This window comes from Ceratotherium simum, chromosome 4 (assembly GCF_057802395.1).
Source record: "Ceratotherium simum simum isolate JZ-2026a chromosome 4, ASM5780239v1, whole genome shotgun sequence".
Lineage (NCBI taxonomy): Eukaryota > Metazoa > Chordata > Mammalia > Perissodactyla > Rhinocerotidae > Ceratotherium > Ceratotherium simum.
In genome coordinates this window covers 85,754,694-85,769,264 of record NC_141903.1, presented here as the reverse complement: position 1 = coordinate 85,769,264, position 14,571 = coordinate 85,754,694, and positions in this window count along the sequence as shown.

The following is a 14,571-nucleotide window of genomic DNA, read 5'->3' as shown; positions in this document are numbered from 1 at the left end:
CTTAGTATTCTCTATGAATTATTCTGGATTTATAAATGATGACTTTCCCTGGGTCCTTTTCTGCTGAAAAACTGGAACATATGAAACATATACTTTCATCCCCAAATATACTTAACTTTGACAGATACTATATACACTTTCCTGTAAATATGTACTGGCTTGTTCTTTATATATCTATGGTCCCCGGCTATCTCACATTGCTGCCTGTTCTGGAGCCCACATTGCATGAGCACATGCTCCCTCTCCTCAGAAAGCCTTGCTCCATCTCCTCATTCACAGGGATTTAAGCTCCATGTGTGGACTATCTCCAGTTCCAGGTGTGACTTCCTTTCCCTTTACCTATCGGTGATCTGGGCCACCCTCCTGACTCCTTCCTTCTTGCTGCCTCGTCTCCAAGGCCAGCCCCTTCCCTCTGCTCAGGAGCTCTCAGGGGCATTCTCCATCTCCATCACTTACCTCTCTCGCTTCTGTCTATCTTCAATTTCTCTTTCATTAATGTCTTTACTTTCAGCTAACCTGGAGATACAGGACTTCCCCACCTTAAATCTTTCTCTAGAACAGATGTTTCCCAGTGCAGTTTCTTGTGTCCATAATGGGGATAGCCAAGTATATTACTAGGCAGAGCAAGGAGAGTTCTGGACTGGGCCAGAGCCTCATGGAGCATAAGAAAGACAGCCCATTACCTGAGCCTTTCAGAGAACATCTACTCCTAAGGCCACACACACACCTACACACACACAAACACCCCCCCCGCCCCCCCCCGCCCCGATCTTTGTCAGGGAATAATGATTTCTCCCGTCTGTGTCCAGAGCATACTCCTAAGTGACCGGATGGGAGTGAGCAGCTGGCCTTAGGGAAGGTGGGGTTTTCTTCCCACCACAGGGAGTCTCCCTTCATTGTCCTCACTCCTGCAGACAGGTGTCCGCCCATGGCCCCCACCATGGGGGCTTTCCCTCCCACGTTGCACCTCGTCTTGACCCTCAGCCTCAAACATTTCCACGTTTTGATGCCTCCACATCTACACCTCCATCCCAGCCTCCTGTGTTGAGCAACAGGCCTGCAAACCCTGCAAACATCTCTGCATGTTCCAGAGGCGCGTTCAATTCCACCTGTCCACATGGGAGTTAGTGCCTCCCTGCCTGCTCCCTTCCTGAACTCCCTCTCTGGGGTTCAGCCCCCTCTCCTCCCTAGTCTCTTAGGCTAGAAACCTGAGAGTCATCTTCTCATCCCTTCTCTTCCCTACTTCCAAAACAATCACCAAGGGCTGTCAATTCCACCTTCTAAAACTCTCTGGAGATGCTCACCTCCTCTCCCACCCACTGTTGCCTTGTCAGTTCAGGTCCTCATCATCTCTCCTTGAGACTTTCATAGCTGTCTCTTTACTGCCTCTCTGCCTCTGTTCTTGCCCCTCTCCAATCTGGCCTTGCTCTGTTCCCCGGGATGTTCACTGTAAAAAGTAAATCTGAGATAATTCAGATTAATTACTGAGATTAATCCACTACTCTAAATTCTTTCATGATTCCCCATAGGGCATGGGATGAAATTTAAAATACTTAGCAATGCATTCAAAGTTCTACGTGATAATTTGGCCTCTATTACTTTACTAGCTTCATTTTCTGCCACACATCTTAAACTTTATGTTCCAGCAATCCTAGAGTATTTCTATTTCTTGGAAGTCCCCACAATCTCTACAACTTCTATGCTTTCCATGTTATTTTATTTGCTTGGGATGTTCATAGTCCTTCCTCACCCTACCCCCCTCCACCGCTCGAACACCTGACAAACTCCTCCTCACCTTTATTTGTTTGTTTGTTTGTTTATTTATTTAGTGAGGAAGATCAGCCCTGAGCTAACATCTGTTGCCAATCCTCCTCTTTTTGCTGAGGAAGGCGGGCCCTGAGTTAACATTCATGCCCATCTTCCTCCATTTTATATGGGATGCCGCCACAGCACCACACATGGCTTGACAAGCAGTGCATCGGTGCCCGCCTGGGATCCGAACCCTGGGCTGCCAAAGCGGAGCGCGCGCACTTAGCTGCTACACCTCCGGGCCAGCCCCTCCTCCTCATCTTTTAAATCTCAGCTCAAGTGTCACCTCCTCTGGGAAGCCTCCTTTGACTTCCTCAGCCAAGGTGAGGTTCCCTTTTCCATATCTCACACTCTACCTGCTAACTTGTGCTTTTGCCTCATCACTGCTTGCTTGCGTGTTTGTTTCTCAAACAGACCTTGAGCTTCTTGAGATCAGAAACCCTGTCTTATTTTATCTTTGCATGCCTAGTGCCCATGTGACTTACAGTAGGTGTTCAAGAAATCCTTGATGAATAAAGAATGAATGAAGGAATCTTCACGTTGGGTCTGCAGTGGGGCTGCAAGCAGGAGGGTGGATCTGAGTTTTCATAGATACGATCTTGTTTACCTGGACTGTCAACTCCAAGGGCCGATATCCGTCAGTTTTGTTCACCCCTGTATCCCCATTGCTGAGCACCGTTTCTGGAAACAGAAGCTCATAAACAATGTTTGAGTGCATGAGTGATAGCTCTGTGGGTGGGGGTGGGGTGCTACCATCAGAATACAGTTGAGGAAACAGGATCTGAGAGAGGTCAAGCAGCCTGCCCAAGTGTTTTGGACAAGCCAAGCCTCAGAATGCCACTTTTAGAGAGGGAAGTAGGCTGGATCAGGCAATTTATGGACCAGGGGAGGGCCCTTGTCCTACAAACAGCCAATCCTCACTAGATTATTAGAAGGCCTGACTTTAAAAGGTGAGCTGGGACAATCATATTATCACTTGAGAATCTGAATTTAAGAAACCGAGAAAATGAGGAGTTAGTAGTGGGATCCCGGAACAAAAGCCTTTGTGGGAGGTAGGCTGGAGTTACAGGGGCACACAGAGGACATGAGACCCGGCAGGAAAGAAACCACAACTGACAACCAGCCACGCACCCCTGGTTCCGATGGCCTTCATTTTCCCCTTTCATTTTGTGTCTGTTTCTTTGCAGTCAACACCCTGTCCCACCCAGTCGGGAGGTGACTCTAGTGAGGGTTTGCTTCTTGCAACTAAGGATTTTAATGAACATTGCCAGGTGGACCCAGGGTTGAAACCCAGGCCTTCTCTCTCCGAGTCCAGTGCTCTTTCCACTGTTTCAGGGCTAGGGACATTGTCTTTGTGCAGATCTTAGCAGAGGGCCATGCAAAAATGGTGCATATTAAATATATTTTAAAGACAATGAACAAGGCTGTAATCGTGAATATGCGTGGGAGGAAACAGCCAGTGAGGCAGACCAAATCCCCTCTCACTTTAAGCTGGCCCAGTAGGAGGGTCCTAGGAAACAGAAAATAGGCTCTTATCGGAGGGCTTATTTGTACAAGGTATCCTCCTTCTCTGCTCTCTTCCCACCCGAATCCCCGGGGGCTCCGGCGCCCCCTCCCACCGCCTCCACCTGCTGCCGGACTCGGGGGCGGGCGGGACGGGGGAGGGAGACGGCGACCACCCGGGCACGTGGGCGTCCGCCTTCAAGTCTCAAGGCTGCAGGGCGCAAAGAATGCCAAGATCATGGTTTCTATCGACGTGTGGCCTTTTCACACACAAGCTGATGAATATATTCCGGGTACAAATCGTTCTTCCCCACGAGCCGTTTCTGCAGGTCTGCAATCACCCGGTGCCACTTAACAGAGCGAATCAAGGACGGATCTGAGGGGCTGGCTCGTGTTGAAGCCTGGCTATTTTCCTGCCCTCGTCCCCAGCTTTAGAATTTGTGTTGAAAAGTTAAAATACAAAACGCCGCAGCTCCCCCCAGGGCACCCCACGCACTGCCTGCGGGGGCAGCAGGCTCTGCGATGCTCCCGCCGCGCTCGGCGCCGCTTTCCCAGCGCTGGGCGGGCGGCGACAATAGGGGTTCGCTCACCCCCTCGTTTCTCTGAAAAGGCCCCTCGACTTGAAACCGACTGAATAGAGCTTATCTTGTAATCAACATTTCCCAGAAATCACTCACAAGCCACAGACTATGAAAAGAAACAGGTTTTGACAAACTGCATTCAAGGTACATTATTGTGAAAAGTTTGCAGAGCTGAAGGCCAGCCCTTTGAATATTTCCAGATTTGGTTTTCCAAAGGAATGCGTTTTGAAGCTGCAAATGCCTGGCATCACGGATAAGAAGTAAGAATGACATGTCCTGTTGGCGCTGGATTGTCAGGGGCATACGGGAGACTGTCTTAAAAATTAGACTTCACTTTTCCTTTTTAATCTAAGCTTGAAAACTCACTGAACTATGGAGAAGGAAGTGACAGTTAAGATCCAATCATAAATCAAAAACCTCCAGTGTGGTTGACATTCTGTTTAGACCAAAATACAAACTCTTTAAGAAAAACTATCCCGATAGACCACAAATATGACGTTAGTGCTTAAGAGAGTGTTGCCTTTTTTTTCCAAAAAGCTTTCTAATGTGAAAAGGAAACAACTCCACGAAGGCATGTAGCACAATCATATTGTTGATTACTTTGATTACTGTAATAGTTAGTTTTCTGTTAGCTTGGCCAGGCTATAGTACTTGGCGATTTAATCAAACACGAATCTAGGTGTTCCTATGAAGGTATTTTGTAGATGTAGTTAACACCCACAATCAATTGACCTTAAGTAAAGATTACCCCCAACAACGTGGGCGGGCCTAATCTAATCAATCGAAGGCCTTAAGAGCAAAAAACAGGTTTTCTGGAGAAGAAATTCTATCTCAAGATTTTGACATCAACTCCTGCTTGAATTTCCAGCCTGCTGACCTGCCCTACAGACTTCAGACTTGCTAGCCCTCACAACTGCATGAGTCAATTCCTTAAAATATATGTGTCTTAATATATATATCTTATTGGTTCTGTTTCTGTGGAAAACCCTGACTGATACAATCACATTTATGTACCTGAGTAATAGCTAAGGTTTTTAAGACGGGAATTCAGAACCATTCGATCTAGTTGAGCCCACTTTCTGCCCCGCTATGAGTCTGTACTAAGTGAATTGACAACATTCTTAGTTTCACCCCAAAGGCCACAAGTGCTGTAGAGGTGGGAAGTGAGAAGGGTGTTTAGGTTGTCAGGCTGCCTGGGGATGTACACCAGAGAGCTCTGCATCGTGAGAGCACTAGCAAGGAGCAATTACTGCCTGAGGGCTGGCAGGGTTCAGACCTGCTTCCCACTCACAACCTGGACCAAAGACCAGCCAGGAGTAAGTTTTGGCAACAGAATGTGGGGAAGTCTATGTTACTAATGGTCTACTGGGGAAGGACAGGCTTCCTAGTCCAGATGGAAAAGCCAAACAAGAATATATCTCACAACAGAAGAACATTTTTTACCAAATATAAAGACAGGCAATGAGAATATAGGTAATATAGAACTAACATCCAAGGCTGATGTGTAATGTTAAAAAAAAAGGTCTATATGATAAAATTATTTCCATGTGCAAAGAATGGTAGTACTCTTTCCATTCTTAACAAGAGAGTTAATGCAACATCTAGTCTCTGTCCATGAATGAGTCACTTTCCTAAAATACGGAGTTCTTTTCTAAGAAGACCTGAACTTCACTTATATTTCTCACAACCATTAAAGAACAATTAGCATTAACTCCTTTTAGTCTTCTGGTTTAAGCACCTCAAGGATCCTCACTAGAAGCAAGATGCATTTCCAATTCATCTACCCAAATCTCTTAATCCCAGAATAGAGATTCAAAACAACAGAAAAAAGGGGGAAGCAGCAATCAAGTTGTAAGCCTGGTATCTGTCTCTTCCCTTTGTGGGTGTGGCAGAGCCTGGCTCTTCACCAAATCTATTTCCTCTTGCTCCTGGTTTGTAGCTGGACTACAGTTCCCAGCCTCCCTGCAGCTGGGTGTGGTTATGTGACAAAGTTTTGGCTGGTGGAATATGGGGGAAAGTGGTATGTGCCTCTTCCCAGCCTGCCCTGCCCCCGGACCCAGACCTCCCACATGTGATCCTCCACACCCTTTCCTTTTTGGCAACAAACTTGGAAATCCCTAGTTGAAGATGGAAGCCACAAGAAGCCTGGATCCCTGAGTCACCACCTGGAGAGCTGCCTCCTGATCAGAAATATCTGTGTTCACTTCACTGGAGCAAGAAATAAACTTCCATTGTGTTAAGTCTTTGAGATTTGGGGTTTATCTGCTAAGCCAGTTAGTGACTCTTTAACCAGCACAGTGGGCAAACAGCATCGCTTTCCACTTTTAATGTACTGCAGGGAAAGTGCACATTAAGTTTGTCTTAATCTATAGATTGGAAATGTAATTTATAGTAATGTGGCTAATATAATGAAATGCCGAATCAACCTTAAACGTGGATGCCACATAGAATTTATTACAATGAGATTGAATATATGGTAGAAATTAAATATGGCATTTCACTTCTAGATTGCAGGATTCACCCACTCCCTCCCCCCCTCCCCGCCCAGTGCTGTGTTGGTATGTTATGAGCCTTCATGTGTCACACGGCCTGAAGATTTCTTATCAGCTGTAGAGAGTGAAGTCACTGGTAACCCGGGAGGAGAGTGGATGCAGGGGGCTGGGCACCATGGGAAGCTGATTTTTCCTCTCTAGGTCCTTTGCCTACCTAGATTTTCACTTAGGACACACAGCCACCAGACATGCAGTGAATAAGAGATAAATTAGTGTGGTTTTCTATTCAGTTCTCATACAATAAAACCAACTAAAGAATACTTCATTAAAAGAGCTAAGTATTAGTTGTCTCCTACTAATGATTTTCTTTTTTCTTTTTTTGCAAATAGTTCATTTGTAAATTGGTTGTTTAAAACTTGAAGCTCATTTTCCTAAAGAATGTTATACAGCTTATCAGGTTATAATGATGATACACAAAATTCTATTTAACTCATTTTGTTATCTATCTATCTATCTATCTACCCATCTATCTATCGATCTATCATCAACATTTTTGAGATGCTAGACATCTTGAGGGGAGATAAAGGTGAATAAGATATACTTTCTACCTTGAAACAGCTGGCAGTCTGGCCGAGTTCATGTAGCAAACACTGTTAATTGTATTCTCATATCCATCCTCCTTTCTTCCTTGCCAAGAGACCTCTGATTTTGTTGGGGTGGGGGGAATATGCCAGCCATAGATGATAGATCAAGATTAGTTTTAAGCCAGTGATCTAAATTCTGATGTGCATTAATTAGAATTAGACTCGATTGCTAGGAGGGTTTTTTTGCTTTCCTGATGGAAGGGAAACATGTGCCTGACACTGCTCTCTTTCTCTCTTCCTCCTGCTGTGAATGTGGACTTGATTTCTGATGCAGTAGTGGCCATCTTGAACCTTGAAGGAAAAACCAAGGGAATCACAGAGTCAGCAAATCCCAATTTGTTCAAGCCATTGTCAATTGGATTTTCTGATACTTGCAGCTGAAGACATTCTTAATTGATAAAGGAGAGGAGATGAGAAAACAGCTGTAAGGCCAACCGCATTTAAGAGCTGTAATAGAGATAGGTGGTGCTGGGTGACTTGGAAGAGGGAGAGAAGGAAAGCTTCATGAAAGAGGTAACCTTTTGGGTTTGTGCAGGACTCTGAGGAACAGGTAGGGCTCAGACTGGAGGATACAGGGAGGAAAAATCACAGGCAGAGAGAACTGCAGAAGGAAAGGCATGCGTGTAGTAAGCTTGGGTCTATTCAGGGATTTGTGAGGAGCAGAGGGTGGCTTGTGTACAACATGCAGGGAGTGGCAGTGGGAGATAATAAGTCTGGAGAGGTTGACCAGTGCCATCTGTAGAGGACCTTACATGCCAAGGTGGAGTTTGGCCTTACCTGGGTGAGCATTAGGGAGGTGAGACAGTGACATAATAAGAGGTACAGTTGCGAAAGGCTGTCTTGGTGGCCATGTTTATGGTAGATTATTGAGGGAGATCAGAGACTGAGAAACCACCAGTGTAGGTTACTCAAACAGTCCAAGTGAAAGAAAATGAAGGGCTGGCCCCCTGGCTTAGCGGTTAAGTGCGTGCGCTTCGCTGCCGGCGGCCCGGGTTCGGATCCCGGGTGTGCACCAACGCACCGCTTCTCCGGCCATGCTGAAGCCACGTCCCATATACAGCAACTAGAAGGATGTGCAACTATGACACACAACTATCTACTGGGGCTTTGGGGAGGAAAAAGGAGGAGGATTGGCAATAGATGTTAGCTCAGAGCCAGTCTTCCTCAGCAAAAAGAGGAGGATTAGCACGGATGTTAGCTCAGGGCTGATTTTCCTCACAAAAAAAAAAAAAAAGAAAGAAAGAAAATGAAGACCTGAACTAGATGTGGTTAAGAAAAAGAGAGAACAGATTTAGAGGCCCCACAAAGGTGGAGTAGGCACTGGCACTTGATGGAGATGGGGCTTGATAACACCCTCCCTGCCTTGGTAAGGTCTTGTCCTGGGTTTTGGAATCTGGAAATGAAGTTTCTTCATGGATTTTTCTCTGCATGGAGCATATATCTGCCTTCCTCTTGACCCTCAGTCACCACCTCTTTAGATCCTTCAACACCAGGCTCAAATCCCACTTTAAAAGAGCCCACATATCCATCAATGGGAGAATGGATAAAATAAACCGTGGTACAGCCATACAATGGAATAACCATCAGTTATGACAAGAACAAACCACTGATACATGCAACAGCATGGGTGAATCTCAAATAAATTATGCTGAGTGAAATAAACTAGATCAAAAGGGTACATCCTGCAGGATTCCATTCATATAAGCTCAGGAACAGGCAAAAATAATCTATAATGAGGAAAAAACCCAGAAGAGCAATCGCCTTTGGGGGTGGGGGATTGAGTGCGAAGGGGTATGAGGGAGTTTTATGGGGTGACAGATGGAGGTTTGGGTCACATGGGCATATGCTTTTCTCAAAACCTGTAGAATGCTACACTTAGGATTTGCATTTCACTTAAAATTTGTAAATTTTACCAAAAAAAAGTAAAAAAAAAAAAAGTAACTATAGTTAATGATATGCAAGCTGAAGAATCTAGGGATGAAGCATATTGATATCTACAACTTACTTGGAAATGCATCAAAATATAAGATGGCTAGATGGATGGATGGCTAAATATGTGATAAATCAGAGACAGCAAAGTGTTAACAATGGTAGAATCTAGGTAATGGGTAAATGGGTGTTTAATGTTTAATTCTTTCAACTTTCCTTGTGCTTGCAATAGTTCATAATAAAATGCTGGGGGGGAAATCCTGAATTTAAATTTTGCTAATTCACCTATCAAAGACGACTGGCAGTGGAAACCAACCTGCAGGCAAACTTTGGTCCTTGAAGGGGGCTGTGACCAGGGGCTGAAAAAGGGCTTCTCATTCAGGGTCCCTTTCCCAAAAGATTTTGGCTGGTAGGTGCAATAGAAAGTCTCTTCCTCCTTCAGTTTTCCTGAGCTCCAGCATCATCAAGTCTTCTTGCAGACTAACTATCCTTCAGGGGTTGCCTCGTGTGTGTCCTATGGCCCTGGGGCAAAGAAGTAGAGACCACCTAAAATTTGTCTTCTGATAAATAAATTTCACATTTACTTTGATTATTGACGGCAAAGTTGGCAAAGTTATTTGAAATACCACATAACAATGTAACTTGTTCTCTCCTTTTTTTTGTTCCAAGAACACAGAGGCTTAACAGGAATGTCAATGTACCGACAGAAAAACTTCCTGGTCCACCTGAGGTCTCCTGGGGGACAGAGAGGGCAGGAACAGATACTTAGAAACAGTCACTGATGCAGTCTCATCTTTGTCCTAGGACTAGCACAACCTCTTGCAGATTGAAGGGGTCTTTCCACTGTGTTTGGCCAAAGGCTCTATCCCCTTTGTGAGCATTGTCTTTTCATTATAGAGTCTCTAATTCTATTCCCAGTACTCAATTAATTATGTGTTTCTTTTTTTTTCTCCCAGTTGGAATATCCTTGATCACAGGGTTCAGTCTTTCAAAGGTAATTATTTTTTGGAACTCTTTTCGCAGCTAGCCAGCCACACTTTCCCTCATGTTGCTTAATTGGGTCATTTGCTTTATTATAGTTTTTAGTTTAACTATAAAAAAAGCATCTTGTTATGGGGCATCTATTATCAAGTTTGCTTACTATGTATCTCTTTGAGCTACAAATATTAAATACTTCCATATGTATTTTTATTACATATTTATTAAATGAAAGTCTTCAGTTCTTAAAATAGATCAGCAACACGTAGATCTAATCTTTACAATTTTACCTTCTCCAATTTCATACATGTTGACTTCTTATAATTTGCTTGTTTTTATGTTTTGCTTCACTTAGGTGTCCTAGAGATAGGAAATAAATTTTTGATTTTTTTTTTCCTTAGGGCGCAAAAGCACTCTACCTCAGTGATTTACAAACTTGAGTAGGCTTCAGAATCAGCTGGTGTACTTGTTTGAAATGCAGATTCCAGGACCCATCCCTGATACCGAGTACTGTGGACGTTTTGAAACATTGCCTGTTAGGTTGTGGGTATGTTACATAGTTTCATTCTCACTGAAACATAAAATGTGCTAACCTGAATACTTAGAACATATGTGTGTTTTATTATTTACATTTTTGCCTCAAATTATCATCACTTTATAGTGTTTCATAAATCAATCTGGGAAAAGGGAGACTTGATTCCTGTCTTGAAAGATGAACACAAAAGAAAGGCTGATGGTTTCCTAATAGTTGGTCTTTGGGCTTGTGTGTGACCATTGGCTAATTATGTTTTCCTTTCTACATTTTTAAGCTGACTTTGGAAATAAATTGCAATGAGTCTTTGAAATTTTATGTGAGGTGTCCTAGAGTAACAGGAGGCCGGCACTTATGAACTAGTGCAACTTCTTATTAAGGAAGTTTTTTATTAAAGAAATACATGAAAATGTTTAAATAAAATCAAATTGTCCCAAGTCTTGTGAAAACAACTGTTGTGAAAACAACAGTCTCCTGCTCTGTCTCTCCCCAACCTCAATAGTTCTTTTCAGAGGCAAGCGTTTTCCATTCTCTTAGCTTTTCCTTCTGGTAGTTACCTTCATGTTTTCTGTTTTTTAAGTTTTTCAAATGAATGTAAGTATTAATACGTGTATTTTTTTTAGCCTCTTAAAGCTTATAAAAAACCGTAGCAGTCGCCTGCTCTACTCCTCCCAATTCTTCCAGAGCGATGACTTTTAACTTTTAGCAATTTCTTCTGTTTTTTCTCAAATAATTATTTTGTCATTTCTTGATTTGTCACTTTACACATTATCTAGTGATTTTCTGATATGACAGATGAGGATTTAGCTCTTACACCACCATCGCCACTTTTCCTCCCATATTGTCCCCAGATAGTTGTCACATTTAGGGGTGTCTTAGTCCATTCAGGTTGCTATGACAAACCATCATAAACTGGGTGTCTTTGAAACAGCAAACATTTCTCACAGTTCTGGAGGCTGGAAGTCCAAGATCACGGCAGATCACTGGCAGACTCAGTGTCTGGTGAGGGCCTGCTTCCTCACTGATGGCTGTCTTCTCACTATAACCTTGAATAAGGAAGGCCAAGGGAGCTCTCTGGGGCCCCTTATAAGGGCACTAATTCCCATTCGTGAGGGCTCCACCCTCATGACCTAAGCACCTATCAATGGCCCCACCTCCAATTACCCTCACATGAGGCATTAGGATTTCAACAGATGAACATTGGGGCGATACAAACATTCAGACCATAGCAGGGTTAAGCAGTCATCACATTTTTATGACTTTATGTACATATATCTCATTGTTGAGAAAAACAGCACATTATGCTTTTACTTCCTTTCTTCTACAACCATTTTTTGTGTTTTTCCTGTAATTAATGATTGTCTAAACCACTCTTTTTTTACATTTGCTGTATCTTCAATGAATTTACCTCTTTCCAAATGCTCCAGATCTGTCAACAACAATTTATATTTTTATTGTTTGCTTTCTAAGTCAGCTACATAGCTGGAATATTGCCTTTGTTAGATCCTATTTCCTGGATGCTGTCATCCTTTCTTGATTTACTTCTTCATTTTGCTGGAGCATTTCCTCCAGTAGCTTTCCAGGAAAGGGTACATGGACATCACAGTGAGTCTTTGTCTAAAAATGTCTTTATTTTACCCTCACCCCTAATTATTTGGGTGAGTATAGAGTTATTTGAAAATAACGTTTCAGAATTTCAAAGGCATGGTTCTATTGTTTTCAGTTTCTTTTTATTTTATTCCCTCTCCTTCCTTCCTTCAAGGCATCTCAAATTCAGTAGGTCCAGACTGAAATCAAACTCCATCGGAAAATCCTGTTACCTCCAACTTTGAAATATACCCTGAATCACAATTTTTTCACTACACCCAACCCTCTGGTCTAAATTACCATCATCCCTGAACTTCTAATTGGTCTTCCTGCTTCTGTATTTTTTAAAGTTGTAAAATATTTCAAACAAATCACATGTGGCTTTATACTTTTTACTACATAAAAACGTACGAAGATCTTACATACATAAACATATGGAATTGCTTTAAGTGTTTAGCATTCACTCACCTGTGCATGCTGACAGCTTCTTGCTGCAAACTCCTGGGACTCTCCATCTAGTAGCTGGAGTGTGTTCAGCCCACACACAGGGAACACCCTGGGAACACCCCTCAACCAATGACGAATGGGGGATAAATACTCCAGCTTCCTTCCCCTCCACTTCCCAGATATCTCCGCAGTGTTGGGCTTGTTACAAAATGGGAACCTGCTCACTGACCTTGAACTGACTTTCTTACCTTTCCTGTTTCACTTTTCCACACACTAATTGGTGCTTTCTGGTTATCACCTACCAAATAAACTGCTTTCACTTAAATTTTAGTCTCGGGATCTGCTTTGGGGGAAACCCAATCTAAGACAGTAATGTATTTGTTTCCTATCAATAAGCTTCCAGGTTGTTTTCAGTTTTTCACTACAAACAAGGCTGTAATATTTTTCTACAAACCTCTGGATATGTGTGTAGAAGGATTTCTCTTGGTATTTATTCATGAGTGGAACTGCTGGGTTGAAGGGTATGTGCACCTTCATCCTTAATAAATACTGCTAACATTTTAAAAGTCTGACAATGTCAGTATTGGCAAGAATGCCACATCTGATGCATGTGGAATGGTTCCTCACTGCAGTTTTTTGGTGAAGATTAGCCCTGAGCTAACATCTGTTGCCAATACCCCTCTTTTTGCTGAAGAAGATTGGCCCTGAGCTAACATCCATACCCATCTTCCTCTACTTTATATGTGGGACACCTGCCACAGCATGGCTTGATGAGCAGTGTGTAGGTCCACGACCCGGATCCAAATCTGCGAACCCTGGGCTGCTGAAGCAGAGTGCATGAACTTAACCACTATGCCACCAGGCCAGACCCTCCTCACTGTAGTTTTAATTTGCATTTCCCCAATTACTAGTGGGAATGTATTATCTTTGCGTGTATTTTTTGCCATGTGAGTTTCCTTTTCTCTAAATGGCTTGCTTCTTTTCCTTATCAATATCTGAGTTCCATAAATTTAGGATACTAACAGTTTTCTGGTTATGTTCCTTGCAGAGAGCACCATTGTTTTCTCGCGGTTTGTAAGTCTTATGCAGTGTTGATTCCTATTCTTCTGTGTAATGTCTTTTCCCCCTCTATGGAAGATTTTAGGAAATTCCTTTTTACTCATGTGCACGAAAATAAGCACATAGTTTCAAAAAATCTAATCACAATAGACATACTAATGCAGAAAATAACACTCAACTCTGACACTAACAACCGTTTGCAGCATACTTTTTCTTATACATATTAATATTTATTAAAAATTTTGAGTATTATACACAATTTGCTTCTTTCACTTAGCATTTTAGGTATTCTTCCATCAGCACTTCATTCTTTTTAACTACTGCAGAACATTAAATTTTATAGACATTGATTAGTTATTTCTTTATTGATTGACATGTGGGCTATTACCAAGTTTTAAAAAACATGGTTCAACAAATATTCTCAAGTCCATCTCTTTGTTCAGAATTAATTTCTAGAAGCGGAAGTTCTGCGTCCAAACTGAGAAATTTTTTTTTTTTGGTGAGGAAGATTAGCCCTGAGCTAACATCTGTTGCCAATCCTCCTCTTTTTGCTGAGGAAGATAGGCCTTGGGCTAACATCCATGCCCATCTACCTCTATTTTATTTTATTATTATTATTTTTTAATAATTTTATTTATTTATTCTTCCCCCAAAGCCCCAGTACATAGTTGTATGTCATAGTTGCACATCCTTCTAGTTGCTGTACGTGGGACGCGGCCTCAGCACGGCCGGAGAAGCGGTTCGTCGGTGCGCACCCGGGATCTGAACTCAGGCCGCCAGCGTCGGAGTGCGAGCACTTAACCGCTAAGCCACGGGGCCGGCCCAAAGGACATTGTGAAGGGTGTTATTTGTTTTTTTTTTTTTAATTTTTTTTATTTATTCATTTTTTCCCCCAAAGCCGCAGTAGATAGTTGTATGTCATAGTTGCACATCCTTCTAGTTGCTGTATGTGGGACTTGGTCTCAGCATGGCCGGAGAAGCGGTGCGTCGGTGCGCGCCCGGGATCTGAA